The 15,066-nt window shown below is 31.6% G+C and overlaps 1 long non-coding RNA gene across 1 annotated transcript; it reads right to left on the reverse strand.

Moving 5' to 3' along the window:
- Nucleotides 1-1,914: 1,914 nt before the first annotated feature.
- Nucleotides 1,915-14,768, reverse strand: LOC108728776 (uncharacterized). Its single transcript, XR_001936905.1, has 3 exons — nucleotides 14,705-14,768; nucleotides 9,532-9,536; nucleotides 1,915-1,925 (listed from the first exon to the last, which is right to left on the reverse strand). It is a non-coding gene; the product is annotated as an uncharacterized lncRNA (long non-coding RNA).
- Nucleotides 14,769-15,066: the final 298 nt, after the last annotated feature.

Genomic DNA, 15,066 nt, shown 5'->3' on the forward strand with positions numbered 1-15,066 from the left:
ATGCAAACTACTATTTCTGAAAAGGATGTTGCTCGAAAATACACGCCGATATTCAATACAACACGATAGGAAATGCTCTGTACGAAATATTTACAAACCACAGCCCACAGATTTTGATGAAACTCGATATCTCTGCAGAGGGAATGTAAATAAGTCTAACATGTTTTTTTCGTTTCCACTCAATATGTGCTGTCGAAAATAGAAAAAGAATCTCCATTTCACAAAGAAGTAACGAAAACACAAAAATAATCTGAATATTACACTGCGAAATTTCTGAACCTTTACAGGTTAAAACTAAAAAGACGATCTTTGAAGTCGTTTAATACAATAGAAATCACTGAGCAAAACAGAGATTCGAAGAGTGATTCAATTAATCACTGCACGATTAAACCGTCAATGTATTAATTAATCAATTATGGTTAAATGCTAAATGGGGAACTAGATTGCAGCGTGAATGATATCGAAGATCGAAAATACCTTAATTTTACTACGCAATTTCGGAGTACATACGAAGTTGACAGTGACGTAGACAGTGGTCAATGTGATCAAAAGCGGCGACGAACACTCGAATAGCATTACGGCAATCAATCAGACTACTATTAGCTTGCGGCAATCAATCGTTATATTTGATAGCACCACTTAACCGGTAGACGTAAAACTAAGTTTCTACGACCGCAATCTATCCGTCGGCTGTTTAATGACACGGCATACGCTAATTGCTAAGCGAAGAGATAATCGACTCGAGCGGCTTTTCGCCGTTAAACGGATGTAGGGGCACTTTCGAATGTCTTTTTTAGTAAAGCACAAAATATATATAAAATATACACCGCATTAAATATTTTATTATGTTTACATTTCCTCGCAAAGCGTAATTTATTTTTCAACTTTACGCATGCAATCTTTCTGAAATTTATGCTGTCATATTGTAAATCACATTTTGTTACAGTCATATTATCCCACGTGCCATTTTTAGAGAAAGATAAATACGGAGATGAAAATTATTTGCTAGTGGTTGCATAGGTAGCTGTTTACGCTGTTTTGAATACTTGCAAATGCGATGTCAGCGGAAATGGCAAATTGAAATGGCAATGGTAGTTGTGCAAATTGTTCTCAATCGTTAGACTAGAAAATGCTAGACAGTGCCAATTTATCATGGTCTCCACTTACATTAGTGTAACAGTGGGTGTAACATGTTTATTGAGTATCCAGATTTTATCGGTGAAACGTTGGACCGATATCGAGCTCAGAGATTAATGATTTGTTCGTAATACTCACAACGAAATGCGATCAGTTTACAAAATCATTGGGAGTTCATCTAAATTATCTACATTGCACAGAAACGTACAAGCTGTTTCGATCGGAATTATTTAAAATTATAATATTAATAAATATATTAATGACTGCAGCACTATTAATAATTTTACCGGAAATTTCAAACATAATATTAATTTGAAATCTATATTATGAAATTGTTGTTTGCGTCATAAATAATGCATAAGCTTATATATATTTTGTATTATTATAATAGTTGTGCAAAGTATTAACAAATATATCCTATTTACGGTGAATGCAAAAAGCTTTCGTACAGGACAGATATCTTTGAAGAAATTTCTACTTTCAGGAAGTAAATATTAATTTGCAATTTATTAACAAAAAATAAAATGAACTGTATATTTCTCAGAATTATTTTGTCTAAAAAGAGGTTTATTAAAATATTATTTTAGTAACAAACAAAAATGAAAAATTGTACTATTTGAGCACAAAAAGTATTCGTACAATTGAAAAATTTAGCTTCTAAAATTATGAACACGATTATTTTCACGAAGCGACATTTTCTATCTTTCTATTAAGACAGATTCTACTCATTGTAAATTGCTAATTGATGTTCATTTTCCTTAGATAAGAAAAATTTTTCATTGAAATTTCTCCTGTATGAATCTTTTTTGCATTTACTGTAATAGTGTAATTATGTCAAAAAACATGTGCAAAATATCAAACAGCCAAAAAGTTAATGAGGGACATAGTAAAAATAAAAATAATCCGTATTTCTTCTATTTAAGAATTAATACGCAATGACAAGAAGACAATATTGCCGGATTTTGATATTTCCGACAACGGCAAATATCTTTACTTTTATCTGACCGATAATCCCGACAAAAATGGAAAATCCTACATATAAGAAGCTTATCAAGGTGCGCTTCTACTGGTAATGCATTTTCTTTTCAAAAAAAAAAAATAGAGATACTGACAATGCATAAACGAGTGACTTATGTTCTATTTATTTTTGCGGTAAATAATTTAGTGGTTAAATAAAATAGGAGTGGTATACGAGAAGTAACTTTCGTAAGCGCAATAATCCCTACAAGAGCTGTGGCATTAAAGTGACTTCGCGAAGTCGAACTATACGCGCTGCAAGAATGTCGTTGCAATCTCTGTCGTGTATATCCGTGTAATCCGTCGCAGTGCGGAGGATGGGACTCATGGCGTGTACTTAAATTATGGCAGCCAGCTATCAACATGCTTTCGCAGCAAAATATGTGAACGTTACAGTGGTGATAAAGGACGTGGCAGTGGCCAAATCCGACCGCGCCATTAGTTTCCTTCTCGAAAAGCAGCAGACATATATATATATATGTATATATACATATATATATATATATATATACTACTGCTCAGTGAAATCAAAATCCTTTGAAAGAGCTTTTAGTTTAAATTTCCATATTTTAAAAGTTTATCATGCTTCTTCTTTTAAAGTTTCTGTGTACGTTCGGTAAGATTTATCTACTCTATTCGACAGTGTTCCCCTTTATCAGTAGAATAGCTTGTAATTTGTCAGGCGGCGCGAGCCTTAATCGACAGGATATTTAGTTCTTCCGTAATTGCAGATATATTTTCTTCAATCCTACAGGGATATATGTACGGTGATTGAAGGACTTGATGCTTCTCGATTTATCTATATGTCGATAAGGCTCACTCGCGTGGACCACAGATTCCCGAGCTTCAGCATACACGTCAGATGGACAACGTTTACCTTTCACACAAACAACGAGCTTGCATTTATGTATGGTAATTCTCATTTAGAACAATGTTTCTCTAGTCTATACTTTGTTTAACATCTGTCTGTAACGGCGGTAGTTTGCGGTTCTACTGCGGTTTGTTTCTGACTAAAGTAACAAATGGAGACATGATAAAATGGCGTTGAACACAATTTCTAATTACTAAATTATGAAAGTTATTATTTTTCTTGAAATATTCCAATAAAAATAAAATACTTAAGATTTTTATAGCGTAATTTTTCTCTTTCTCTTTTTTCTTAATAAACGTTTTCAAAAAAAATTAATACATCTGACATTATAGTATCAAATCTATATGATATTAGGTTATAATTGTTATAATAAAATTTTATTTTCTAATTTTTATTTATATATATATATCATATATACATATATCACATATATATATATCATTTATATATATATCATATATAATAAATATATATTATTATATATATTTATATTTTATTTTTATTTTTATAACACTATAAAAAGATTATGTCATAAGAAAGCTAGTTCTTTATCAGAGAGAGTTATTCGACTTAAATAACATCTTATTACGAGAAGAAACTCGAAGAGGCATATGAACTGACAGTATATTTCGATCTATGTAATTTCTTATAAAATCCGTAGTCCGTGTGAGTATATTTCAATCATACCTTGTTGTTAGATGCAACCTGCCGCCGGTATCAGGGAATGGCTGAAATGCCGACTTTCATCGGACGAACGGTATGCTACTTTCCACAATGATAAGAGAGATACGTGAAGATAGGGGGAGAACGCGCCTCAATAATCTATACGCTTCGTGTACGCGAAAGGCCCGTCGTATATCATTTCAGATAACCGTACTGAACATGTGTAACGACCGAAAGCGGCGGCCGGCAGTAAGTGGGTGTAAATAATGCAGTCAGCCGTCCGGCCGTCCGCAACGTGACACGTTTGTCACTCGGGGAACTTGCCTTTTTCAACGTGCTTGTATTCCACGTCGACGCCGCATCTGCGGTTTACATTTATTTTGCATGACTTTATCTTTATTATAAATAAAAGAGCTACATATATACATGCCGTATGTCTTCACAGACGACCACGACCACCTTCCATTTATAGATTTCTTGACCACTCCAAATTTTCGTGTAACAAAAATGTTTAGAGAGATCACGATTTGTCTGAATCTTTAAATTTTCACGAAATTAAATATTTAGCTAATCTTCAAATCGTAAGTTTGAAAGTTTACTTGAAATTAAATAAAACACATACGATTTTTTACTCTGTTCATCTCTAATTTATAAACTAATTACCGTTAAAAAAATCGAGTTCCTGTTTAATTAAAAAATTCGTCAATAAGAATATGACATGGTAATTCCGCGAGAATAACGTTGTTTCTACTGCAAAGGTACACGTATGAAAGATTACGATATAATAATTCGATATTAATACGGATGAAACAGAGAAAGGAAGTAATAATGTGAGCACCAATGAAATTTAATACAACTACACGAGAACCGAGGAACTAGGTGACCTACGCTAAACTCCATCGGTTTCTGAGTATCGTATAACAGCTCCAGAGCGTCCCATAATGACTCGCAATTATTAACATTCAGCTCGAATTTTGAGACGTCTTCAGCCCTCATTTGCCGGTTAATGAATTTAATCTACCGACGTCGAGTAAAATGTCCAGAGAAGGTAGGTCTCTCAGGAACTCGTTGAAAACGGAGAAAGTATCGCGAAATAGGAGCAGGAAATGAAAAGATAAATACATAATTATTTAATGCGCCCTGTATTCCTCGTAGAGCATTTTACATAATAAACAGTTGATTGCTCTCTTTCTTTCAAGTACTTGAAAATGCTACTAATAATAGATAAGTAATGATCTAATGAAAGCGGTCTAATATCGAAAGAAGATAAAATTATTCTATAATTGTAATTACAATGATTGAATCAAAAAGTGATAGATAATTACAGGGAATTTATTAAAACACGAGAGATAAAAGTAACGATATTTTACGTGTGAAATGAAAACGACTGAAGCGAAAAGAAGATAGCGTGTGGAAAAGTTTCCGCGAATTGAATTTATTAACTGAACAAGTACAGGACATGAATACTAATCCACTGTCCGGTTGTATTTTGCATCGTAAGTTAGACATGACATAGTACGCCACAGATGAAGGTAGAAATTGGATACATGCGGTGAGACCGTTTCCGTTATCACACCATTACATCGTGTAATTTGAAATCATAGTCGCCATTTTTATACAAAATAATTTAATTCTCTGCAGCATAACTATACAAACATGATTAATTAATACGGGTAGCAATTCTTCTTCTTTTACCTTTATTACAAAATTACGAAGATCTATTATAGCGAAAAAACGTCATAATTCGTAAAATGAAAAATATCTTACTTAAGATTTCAAAGGTAACTCTGATGACATATTTTATAACAGAAAAATTACGTTACGACAATTTTTTTCACCTGGATTTATATAAAATTCTACGAAGTAGGTTACGTTATGCTGAATTATTTAATCAGTGACGATAGCGCGTTGTAGGGCGAATCCCTTGGCCATTCATATAAACTTAGCGGCTGAACGACCTGTCAGAGATCTTGAGATGTTATGAAGAAAACTCGCGAATGGCTGGCATAGCATGATGTTCCACTTAGATGAGATATTCGCGCAAGGTTAGAAATGATATCGCCGGAGCTCTGTATATAAAAATCGATCTTAACATTTTCCACTATCTTTCTTGTATAAAACAATGAGCGACAGATCGAGTTTAGTATAAAAAAATAATAATTTGAAAGAGAGAGAAAGAAAGAAATAGACAATTTCTTTTGCAAATTCATCGCTATCCTCCTTTCTTGTAAAATGTTTTTACAGTAAATGTTCCGTTTAAAGTAAATTCCAAGATACTGCAACGCATATAAGCTTTTATGTCCAGAGTAGTTACCCTTAACTTTTATGAGTACCAGAGGAAAATCCCTCATTATGTAGATCAAATATAGAATGTAATGATTTCAAGTATTATTCCGTTGGAGCGTTACTGATAGCAAATAATCGACTCGTATATCATTACAGAAACGCCTTCGATATGTAGCAGGCGAGCTATCTAAATTATTAGCACAAGGACTGGCAAATATTGACCTATACTCACTACCGGTTTAGCATCTCTTCGACATGCGGCTTGATCGTTACCTACGGGATATGTCTCTAACGGAGATGGTGCGGTTTCGCTTACACTGCAGGAGACCGCGGCATCGGCGGAATCGATAACATCCGTGAACGGGTTTCTCTACATAGGTTCTTCGGTATTTGCGCATTTAATTGCCGGTATGAACTTCGCCGGGTTATCGCCTTTGGCGGTAGAATTAATAGACCTTTATTAACCTTTAAGTTTTACACGCAAAATGTTGCCAACGTAGCACGAAATTCTATTCGAGAAACAACGTTATGACCGACATTTTTTATATCTCTTGTCGATATTGATTAGTTAATTGTGTAATAAATTAACGTGTAATAAACAATATAGATTTTATAACATATATATGTAAAAATAGTGTTTCCATTAGAATTAAAATAAACATGCTCTTATAACTTCGCAATTCAACAAGACTCTTTATTTATTAATTTCGCCATTCTGCAGTGACCGGCTAGCGACGATGAAAAAATTTCATTAGTGGAACTCAAAAGCGAAAGCTCAACGTTGAATGAATGTTAATAACATAATTTTCATTATACGCATAATCTGTGCGGGGAAGCTAAAAAGCGCTCAAAATCTCATTCCCTGCGATTTGGATCTCCTAATTTGAGGAGAAATTAATCTAAATTTAAATCTCTCGGGTGTTTTAATCTTGCTTGAAATGCTCACCAAAGCGCAGATTCTCGCTTAAATTGCGCATGGAACATATTCTTTTTTACTCTCCAATTGCGATAGATTACTTTGTGGTAGATTACAAAAATTGTTCGACCGCCTCTTTTTTCCCCTCATCGTCTGATATTTCGTGCGGAGCAGTTAGATCGATAAGGCAATTTTCTAATACGGCCATAAATCAATTTTAGCACGATAGGATTCAATAACACTCACGCAATCGTCGTATCCGTATTAAACTTTAACCTCGATATTGGGTTAATGGTAGTTTCGAACGATTTTTGCTAAATTCCTATCTGGATAAAGTTGCGGAAATATTTTTTTTTCAAATATCATATCAGATTATTCAATACAGTTTCACATATCGTATAGCACAGATTTTACGTATTTAAACTGTATTTATTTAAACTGAGAGAAAAGTGTTTGATATTTGTAAGTACATTAAAAAAAAATTTGGTAATAATAATCAAACCTAAACGACATTATTAAATGCTTTGATAAAATAATTTTGATCAAACATTCGATTAATAGAACAAAAAATTTTACTTTCCCAAATATTTAATAATTATTACCAAACGGTTAAAGTTACTACATATATTTAGTAATACTTATTAAATATATGTAGTAATATTTAATATTACACCAATATACTAAACAAAATACATTTGATACTATCAGGCTTCTTCCTTAGTATATATAAGTATTACATAGTAAAATAGTTACGATTGGGAACTCCATTTTGGAATTATTACTGCTATAATATTATTAGTAATAATAATTATATTTATAGTTCTATCAAAAATTGTACAGTTGTCATAAAAAATAACTATAAATTATAGTTAAATTGTAATAATTTTTTCTCTTAGTGTAAGGTAGACCGAGGCGAATCGAATCAGTTTCTAATTGTTCATTGATACAAAATGTAATCAAAAGCAAATTTTGTTACTAAGTCTTATTATTATAAGTTCTTAATTTTGACAACTTTGGCTTGGGTTTTATATAATACTACATAATAACTAAAATACTACATAAATGTAATATTTTTTACTGCACAACAAAAAATTAAGAACAATAAATTATTTAATTCGCCTTGAAATTGAGAGGCTAAACGGATCACCAGTTCAGATTAATTTACAAATAGCAAACAATATACGATAAAAATTGTTAATATATAATTTGCATAATTTTAACAAATAACTTTTTGTTAAGAAGTCACAAAGTTCGTTATTTTATAAGACAATATTTCTTCGCACTTAACTCCATCTTACATATCTTTGTTGTTTTATGTTCTTATATAAAGATACGCATGACTCTTTTCCATTAAAATAAAACTAAATTTTTACTTTAATCATACGACAAAGCTTATACACATATGATGGTCGTTTGAAAAATTTTGAGCTTCAACATGAAAATGGCATTACTCTTCAAAACCCATTCTGGTACTACAATCGTACATATTTTGAAAGATATCTGTGAAAATTGTAGCCATTTTGGATGCTCAGCTGTTGTTTGACAGTCATTTGTGCCAGTCGATGTCAGTGTTTGTTTGATAAAAATGGGTGCATTCAGTACCACGACCGCTCAATGGCAGTGGTCACTGAGCGGTCGTCGCTTCTGAATGCACCCAATCTCTATCCTCCGAGCCTAACTTTGAGCCTAGGAAACAGGGAAAAGTCGTTGGGGGTCAGATCTGGTGAATGCGGTGGGTGGTCAATCAATTTAAACCGCAATTCGTGAATTTTTATCATAGCGACTGCTGATATTCGATTTTTTCCATTTTTACAAAAACATTGACATTGACTGGCACAAATGACTGTCAAACAACAACTAAGCGCCGGAAGTAGTTACAATTTTCGCAGGTATCTTTCAAAGTATGTACGATTATAGTACCAAAATTGTTTTGACGAGTAATGCCATCTTCATGTTGAGGCTCAAAACTTTTCAGACGACCTATGTACATAATACGCACAGGCGTACCCAGTTACTTTATATTTGCACAATTCTCTTCAATTTCCCATTAATTTACATAGGACACTTGTATAAACGATACATATGCATCACTATGTTACATGATGAATTCTTATGATCAGGAGAACTTCACTAACGAGGAAGTATTCCCTCGTAGTAGACCATATTCCAATCTTAAAGTTATACGAAACGTGTTCTTTCGTGATAAAATATGAATGCCACGGCACTGCTGCTTTTACAACACAGATTTCGAAAACTTTGGTTCGTTAATTTCGTTCAAGCAGTTTCACGTCGCTACCGTTAAAATGAGAGTGAAATATTTTAAGTGAATAACTTCCTAATAGTTTGAATCGTATGCTCTGTATTTGCGACATGGTTGCTAAATAATCTGAATGCCGTGTTACAGAACTTTTCCGCAATAATAACGTTCACTTTTACGTTTAATTAATAATGTTCTTTATCACGATTAACACTTTGTCGCAATGCTTTCATTACGCACAGATAGCTATTTATTTATTGATATCATTATTAAACGCACTACAGCATTATAGAGACCTGTACTAATTATATAATTAAAATAATGGTTCCGCCAGTTATTGAGCAGTGTTTACCATATATGAATTGCCGGTCAATATTGTGAAACATTACCTATCGTATTGTTTGCGTCATGAATGGGAAGAGTATAGTAATATGGAATTATTGATTACGTGGTTATCAATAATGCCATCGCGTATGTTAATATAATTAACGTTTTGCAATTTTGTTATAACTAATAGAGCGAATTAATCTTTTTTCAAAGAGTGAGTTATCTCTTATAGTTTAAAAAATGCAATGGAATTTGTTACGTCTCTTATTCACTCCATACATTCTTTCATTTAAAGAAAACTAACTATCAATTTATATAATGTAGTTAAATTTTAATTACCATAATTTGCTTGATGGATCAAAACGCGATGGTTCCCGATTGTATTGAGTGCAACAAATTAATGCTTACTGCAATTCAGAAAAGAGAATGCTTTCTAACTTCTGATTTTGTTCTTTTATGACACAACAATGAGAAATAAATAAGTCCATGCGAGGATAATGCAAGTGCGAAGAATGGGCGAAAGAATAAAAGTTTTTGCGTTTTATTATAAAGTGAGAATTTTCACGAAAGCTGTGGCAAATAATGAGATTTAAATTACCGCTACAGTTAATAGGAGAAAGACATAAAAGATCAACTTCAACTAGTAAATTGATTCAAAAGTACTCCGGAAATTAACTGTTAACAATAAAACAATAAATTTATTATGTGTAATGTAAAAAAATTAATCTCAATAAATTGCGTTAAACTATTAAGTATGCTGTTTAATTATAATATTGTAAAATTCTACTAAGAACAGCTTGCAATAATTATTATTAATTATTATATTTTCAAACAAGTAGTATATTTCATTCTTGAAATTACTTGTTATTAACTTTATTATTCGAACTGATACAAAAACACATATCTATATATTATTATCACTGTTTAGAATATTATGATACAGTCTTGATCAAAAGTACAAAGCACCCTCACAAATTGACGCAAACGTTCTAAATTTAATGAAAAATAAATTTATACAATTTTATATAAAAATATTTATTTTTATAAAACAACTTTAATACTTTGTTAATTTTCTTTTAGGTTTTATTACTGCCTTTTCCAAAAAAATGTAATAAGATTATGGGTGCTCTATACTTATGATCAAAGCCGTAATAAACATTTTAATATGTATAATAATGTTTTAAGTAGTAATAATATAATATATAATTATATTCGTACTAGTTTGAACATTAAAAACGAAAGAAAATAATCACATAAATATTATAGTGATAATAATCGTTTACGAGAAACTAGAACGCACCTGTAAAGATTGCATTGTAAATCACATAGAAATGCAGGCAGGCCGCAGATATTTGAAGTTATGGCTATTCCCGATGAGAAAACGGGATAATAGCGCGAGATACAATCCTAAACGATTGGGCTATATTTCAAGGTTTATCCTCATTTGGGTAGCTTCTCTACCCACAAGTTATCGGACAGCACACGATATGCGCCCGTCATGATTATGGGCTTCATTAAAAAGTTGCGAATCGGAGGCACAAGAATATTCAATAGCGCGTTTAATTGATGAGCGGTCGATATGTGCAATAAAAGCGATACGATGTCTATACCCACGAGTATCGATAGCGAGACTTTTTTAACGATGTTCCCTTGCGATGTTATTTTTCGAAATTGAAGAAAACTCTTCAATTTCGTTATTATTACAGTTAGGTAGGTCAAGGCGATTTTGGAGATACGAGCTACCAAGGTATTACGTTGATGCATTTCTGGAAATTCGTCTCGATCTCTTTCTGTAGTTACGATATAAAAAATGCAGCGTGCAATTTAGTAAAATAAATACTTCCATCGAATTCGATAGAGTCTCACGAATATCATTATTTATTGAATATATCACTTTCTTACTTTAAAAATAACGCAACTAAAAAGACGTGACTTCTTAGTTATTACCAAAAATGGGTTAAGTAAGCATTATCCCATCAATCATCAAAAATAAATCAACTTAACTTTATAAAAAATTATTTTTGAGTTGTGTTATTTTTGAAGAAAAAAGCGATATATGGATGTTATTATAACAGATATGTGCATATATATCGCTCATAATACAAAGACATAACTCAAAAAAATTGTTATTTTTTATTTACGTAGTTTTATTTCTCTATAATTATTGTTACACCAAAATTGCATTTTAAAATTAATATTACAAAATTTTCATGCAATAATTCAAAGCATTCAAACTTATCTTGAAAACTTTGTTTTTTGAGTTATGCTATGATTATTAATAAATGCGATTATTAATAAACGTGTAATAATAATTAGTTAAATACAAAACAGAATATGCTTGTTTATATAACAATAAAATAATCAAAATATGCTCATATAATAATGGAAAATAGTTGAGTTCTAAACTAGACGTGAAATTCGACTTTTTAACAAATAGCTTAAGAATGCAAAATTACTAGCGAATGAACAGAGCCGAGCCAAATGAGTTTTAAGCGCCATACCCGTTAGTTGGGTGCTGAGGTTAAAATAAATAAGTGCAATTTATTAAGACCTCCGAAAACGAGGGTTTCGCACACCCTGACTGTAGTCAGATCCTGTAATATTTCCACCCTCTAGGATTTACGCACATCGCAACCAATAATTCTTTTAACTTTAACCGTGTTAAAGAATTTATCTTACTATGTCGACCTACGGCCATCATTCAATTTTTTAGTGAATCACGTCATATTAAAAAAACGCGCGAAAACAAATTGAGATAAAAGTATCTACTCAGCATGATTGATGACGCTTGAACTTTAATTTTAAAGTAATAAGTTACGATTCTTGTTTATCAATGTCTAAAATAATAACTACAAATTTTAGATTAAATTTATCGTTTATACACTGAAAAAAATATTTTGTATATTAACAAATACAAAGAAACACAAATCGAATTCTGATCATACACTGAAAAAAATGCATGTAATTTTACATGACAATTACATATTTATGACCAGAAAATTTTAATTAATAAATTGTGTCAATTTGACATTAAGAAACATTGAATATCAATTTCACAAAAAATATTTAAATAACATAATCACATTATGTTAAATTAACACTCGAATATGTTAAAAAATTTATCACAAACTGTTAACACAAATGTGAGTGGACCGTTTCCAACACAAATACACAAATTTTTTTACTGTATAAAAATGTCTTAATTTATACTTTTTTGATTGAATTTATCAAAATTTCAAGTAACGCAACAAGACTTTTTTCTAGTGTGTTTTATATAGAACAGTTCAAATTCTTTAAAACCATAACAGCACTTTATTCGTTTCTGAATAATTTCGCTAAATTAGGCGAGTCATCAGGATGACATAAATTTTGCTTCATAAATTCGAACAGACTATGTAAACTATCATTACATTATTAATCGCCATATGGACATAAGTACTCCAGAATGGCACGGAGTAAGTTCACGTTATCTGAGAATGGGACTAGTTCAAGTTGGCGAACGTAATTCATGCCAATTAGAGTTGGCATATATCCATTTCGGTGTCTAGATGTTCTTAGTATACTGTGATCGCATGGACTGTCTCCAAAGAAAAATCAAATCTCAGTTGTGCTCGATTTGCTTCTCATGATAGACAAATTACTACGACATCACGCTTGGGAGTAACTTCTCGACTAATTTCAAATTGGAAAGTTACAATGTGTAATACTGCTGAGATTGGACAACTTTCTTTCGACATGATCAGCTATTGTATATTCTGAAATTAAGATTTTGAATTTTCCACTCCAACTTTATCTTAACTAATGTTTGACTTCCTTCGAGCAAATTTTCATATCAATTTATTTGATCCATATTCTAATAAAATTAAAACAGCCAAAAGATAAGCGAAAAAGATGTTAGAATAATTAATTAAAATTTATTGTCTAATAGGAGAATACACTGTCAAATTTATAGTGTCAAATTTAACCTAACGTAAGTCGCCACTGCTCCTATTAAATATATCATTATTTTTTACTAAAACAATAATTAATTTGACACTATATCGTATCAATTTGACACTATATAGTATCAAATTGACACTGTATAGTGTCAAATATAACCATTGTTTTAGTATAAAATAACGATACGATTGAGTAAGAACAGTGGCGACTCACGTTAAGTTAAATTTGACACTATAGATTTAACAGTGTGTAGTTACCTACATCAACCAATAAAAATGTGAGAAAACAAACGTTAAGATGTAAACATTTGATAATAACAATTCATGTTTCCGTAATGAGAATCATGTTAAGTACAGAAAAGCCCAGAAAGAGAATGTTAAAAAAAATCAAGTCTAAAATGTAATATAATAAATATATGTATATCTAATAAAGGATTGTAAAAAAGAAATAAACAATTAAAATAAAATGAACTCATCAAATTAAAAACTGACAGAAAATTTTTTATATGAAGGCGTCGAATATTGAAATAAGAAAGTATCTAGTTTTCTCACATTGTTAATAAGTCTCGGATGATTGTGCGAGAAGCGTGTTTGTAGATTATTAAATATAAAATTCAAACAATGTAAGAAAGTATGTTCAGTGGGTAATTAAATTACAACTATCTGTTTGAAAGTTCCTCGAGGATTCTAAAGTAAGAACCGTTAAGCAATTCGGTGTTGTTATTGCAATTGATTCCATTCTTCTTTGATATGAATTATTACAAGGATAAGAGTGCAGACATAATAGAAGGAATAGGAATTAGGAATAAGGAATAACGATCGTTTAATAAATAACATGGTTGAATGTAAAGAACGTAAACGATAAAACAAATTTAATTACGGATATGAATATATCTATATTTAGTTTGTTTGAGTTTTGTTGATGTTTTGATAAAGTCCTATCTTGTTATAATATTAATAATTGTGTTATAGGTCTGGAGAGATATTAGTAAAATATGAGATATGACGTCAAGAGAGACAGGTACATCAGAGTCTGCAATCGTTAAGCCAGAAAGTGTATTGTAAAGATCGAAGCTATTATTAACATGACCTTTTGCATGAGAAAGACTGTCGGAAATGATTCTCTGGAAGAACTTAGCCACAGGATATAAAGCGGTGTTAATTGAAGAAACTACAATCCTAAAAGGATGTTCAGTATAATAACGACGTAACGCAATTTCCTCTCAATTAATTTATTTTATTAGCAAGTTTTTCAAACTGATGAAGATTCAATATAATCAAAACGTATATACGAGAGCAAATCAATAAGTACCCGTGTTTGAAGACAGGTGACGTTGCTGATGCAAGTTGGCATTACTATCGTGTACTACCATCTTTCAAATGACGCCATACAAAATTTCAGAGTGATTCATATAGTCTTGATTTGACAGCAATTCGTAGTGAGAGTGTTTGATGTTTTTCGATACAATGGAAAAAGAACAATATCGATCCGCGTGATTCGCTTTTTATTTTTGGATGGAAAAACGTGCGAAGAAATAAAAACGAAGTTGGATGCCGTTCTATGGGAACCCTTCATCATCTATGACAACCGTCAGATATTGGTTCAACGAATTCAAACGTGGTCGTTCGTCTGTTTTTGATGAGGAGCGCCCAG

Source organism: Mycetomoellerius zeteki, unplaced genomic scaffold (genome assembly GCF_001594055.1).
Source record: "Mycetomoellerius zeteki isolate Tzet28-1 unplaced genomic scaffold, Tzet1.0 scaffold64, whole genome shotgun sequence".
Lineage (NCBI taxonomy): Eukaryota > Metazoa > Arthropoda > Insecta > Hymenoptera > Formicidae > Mycetomoellerius > Mycetomoellerius zeteki.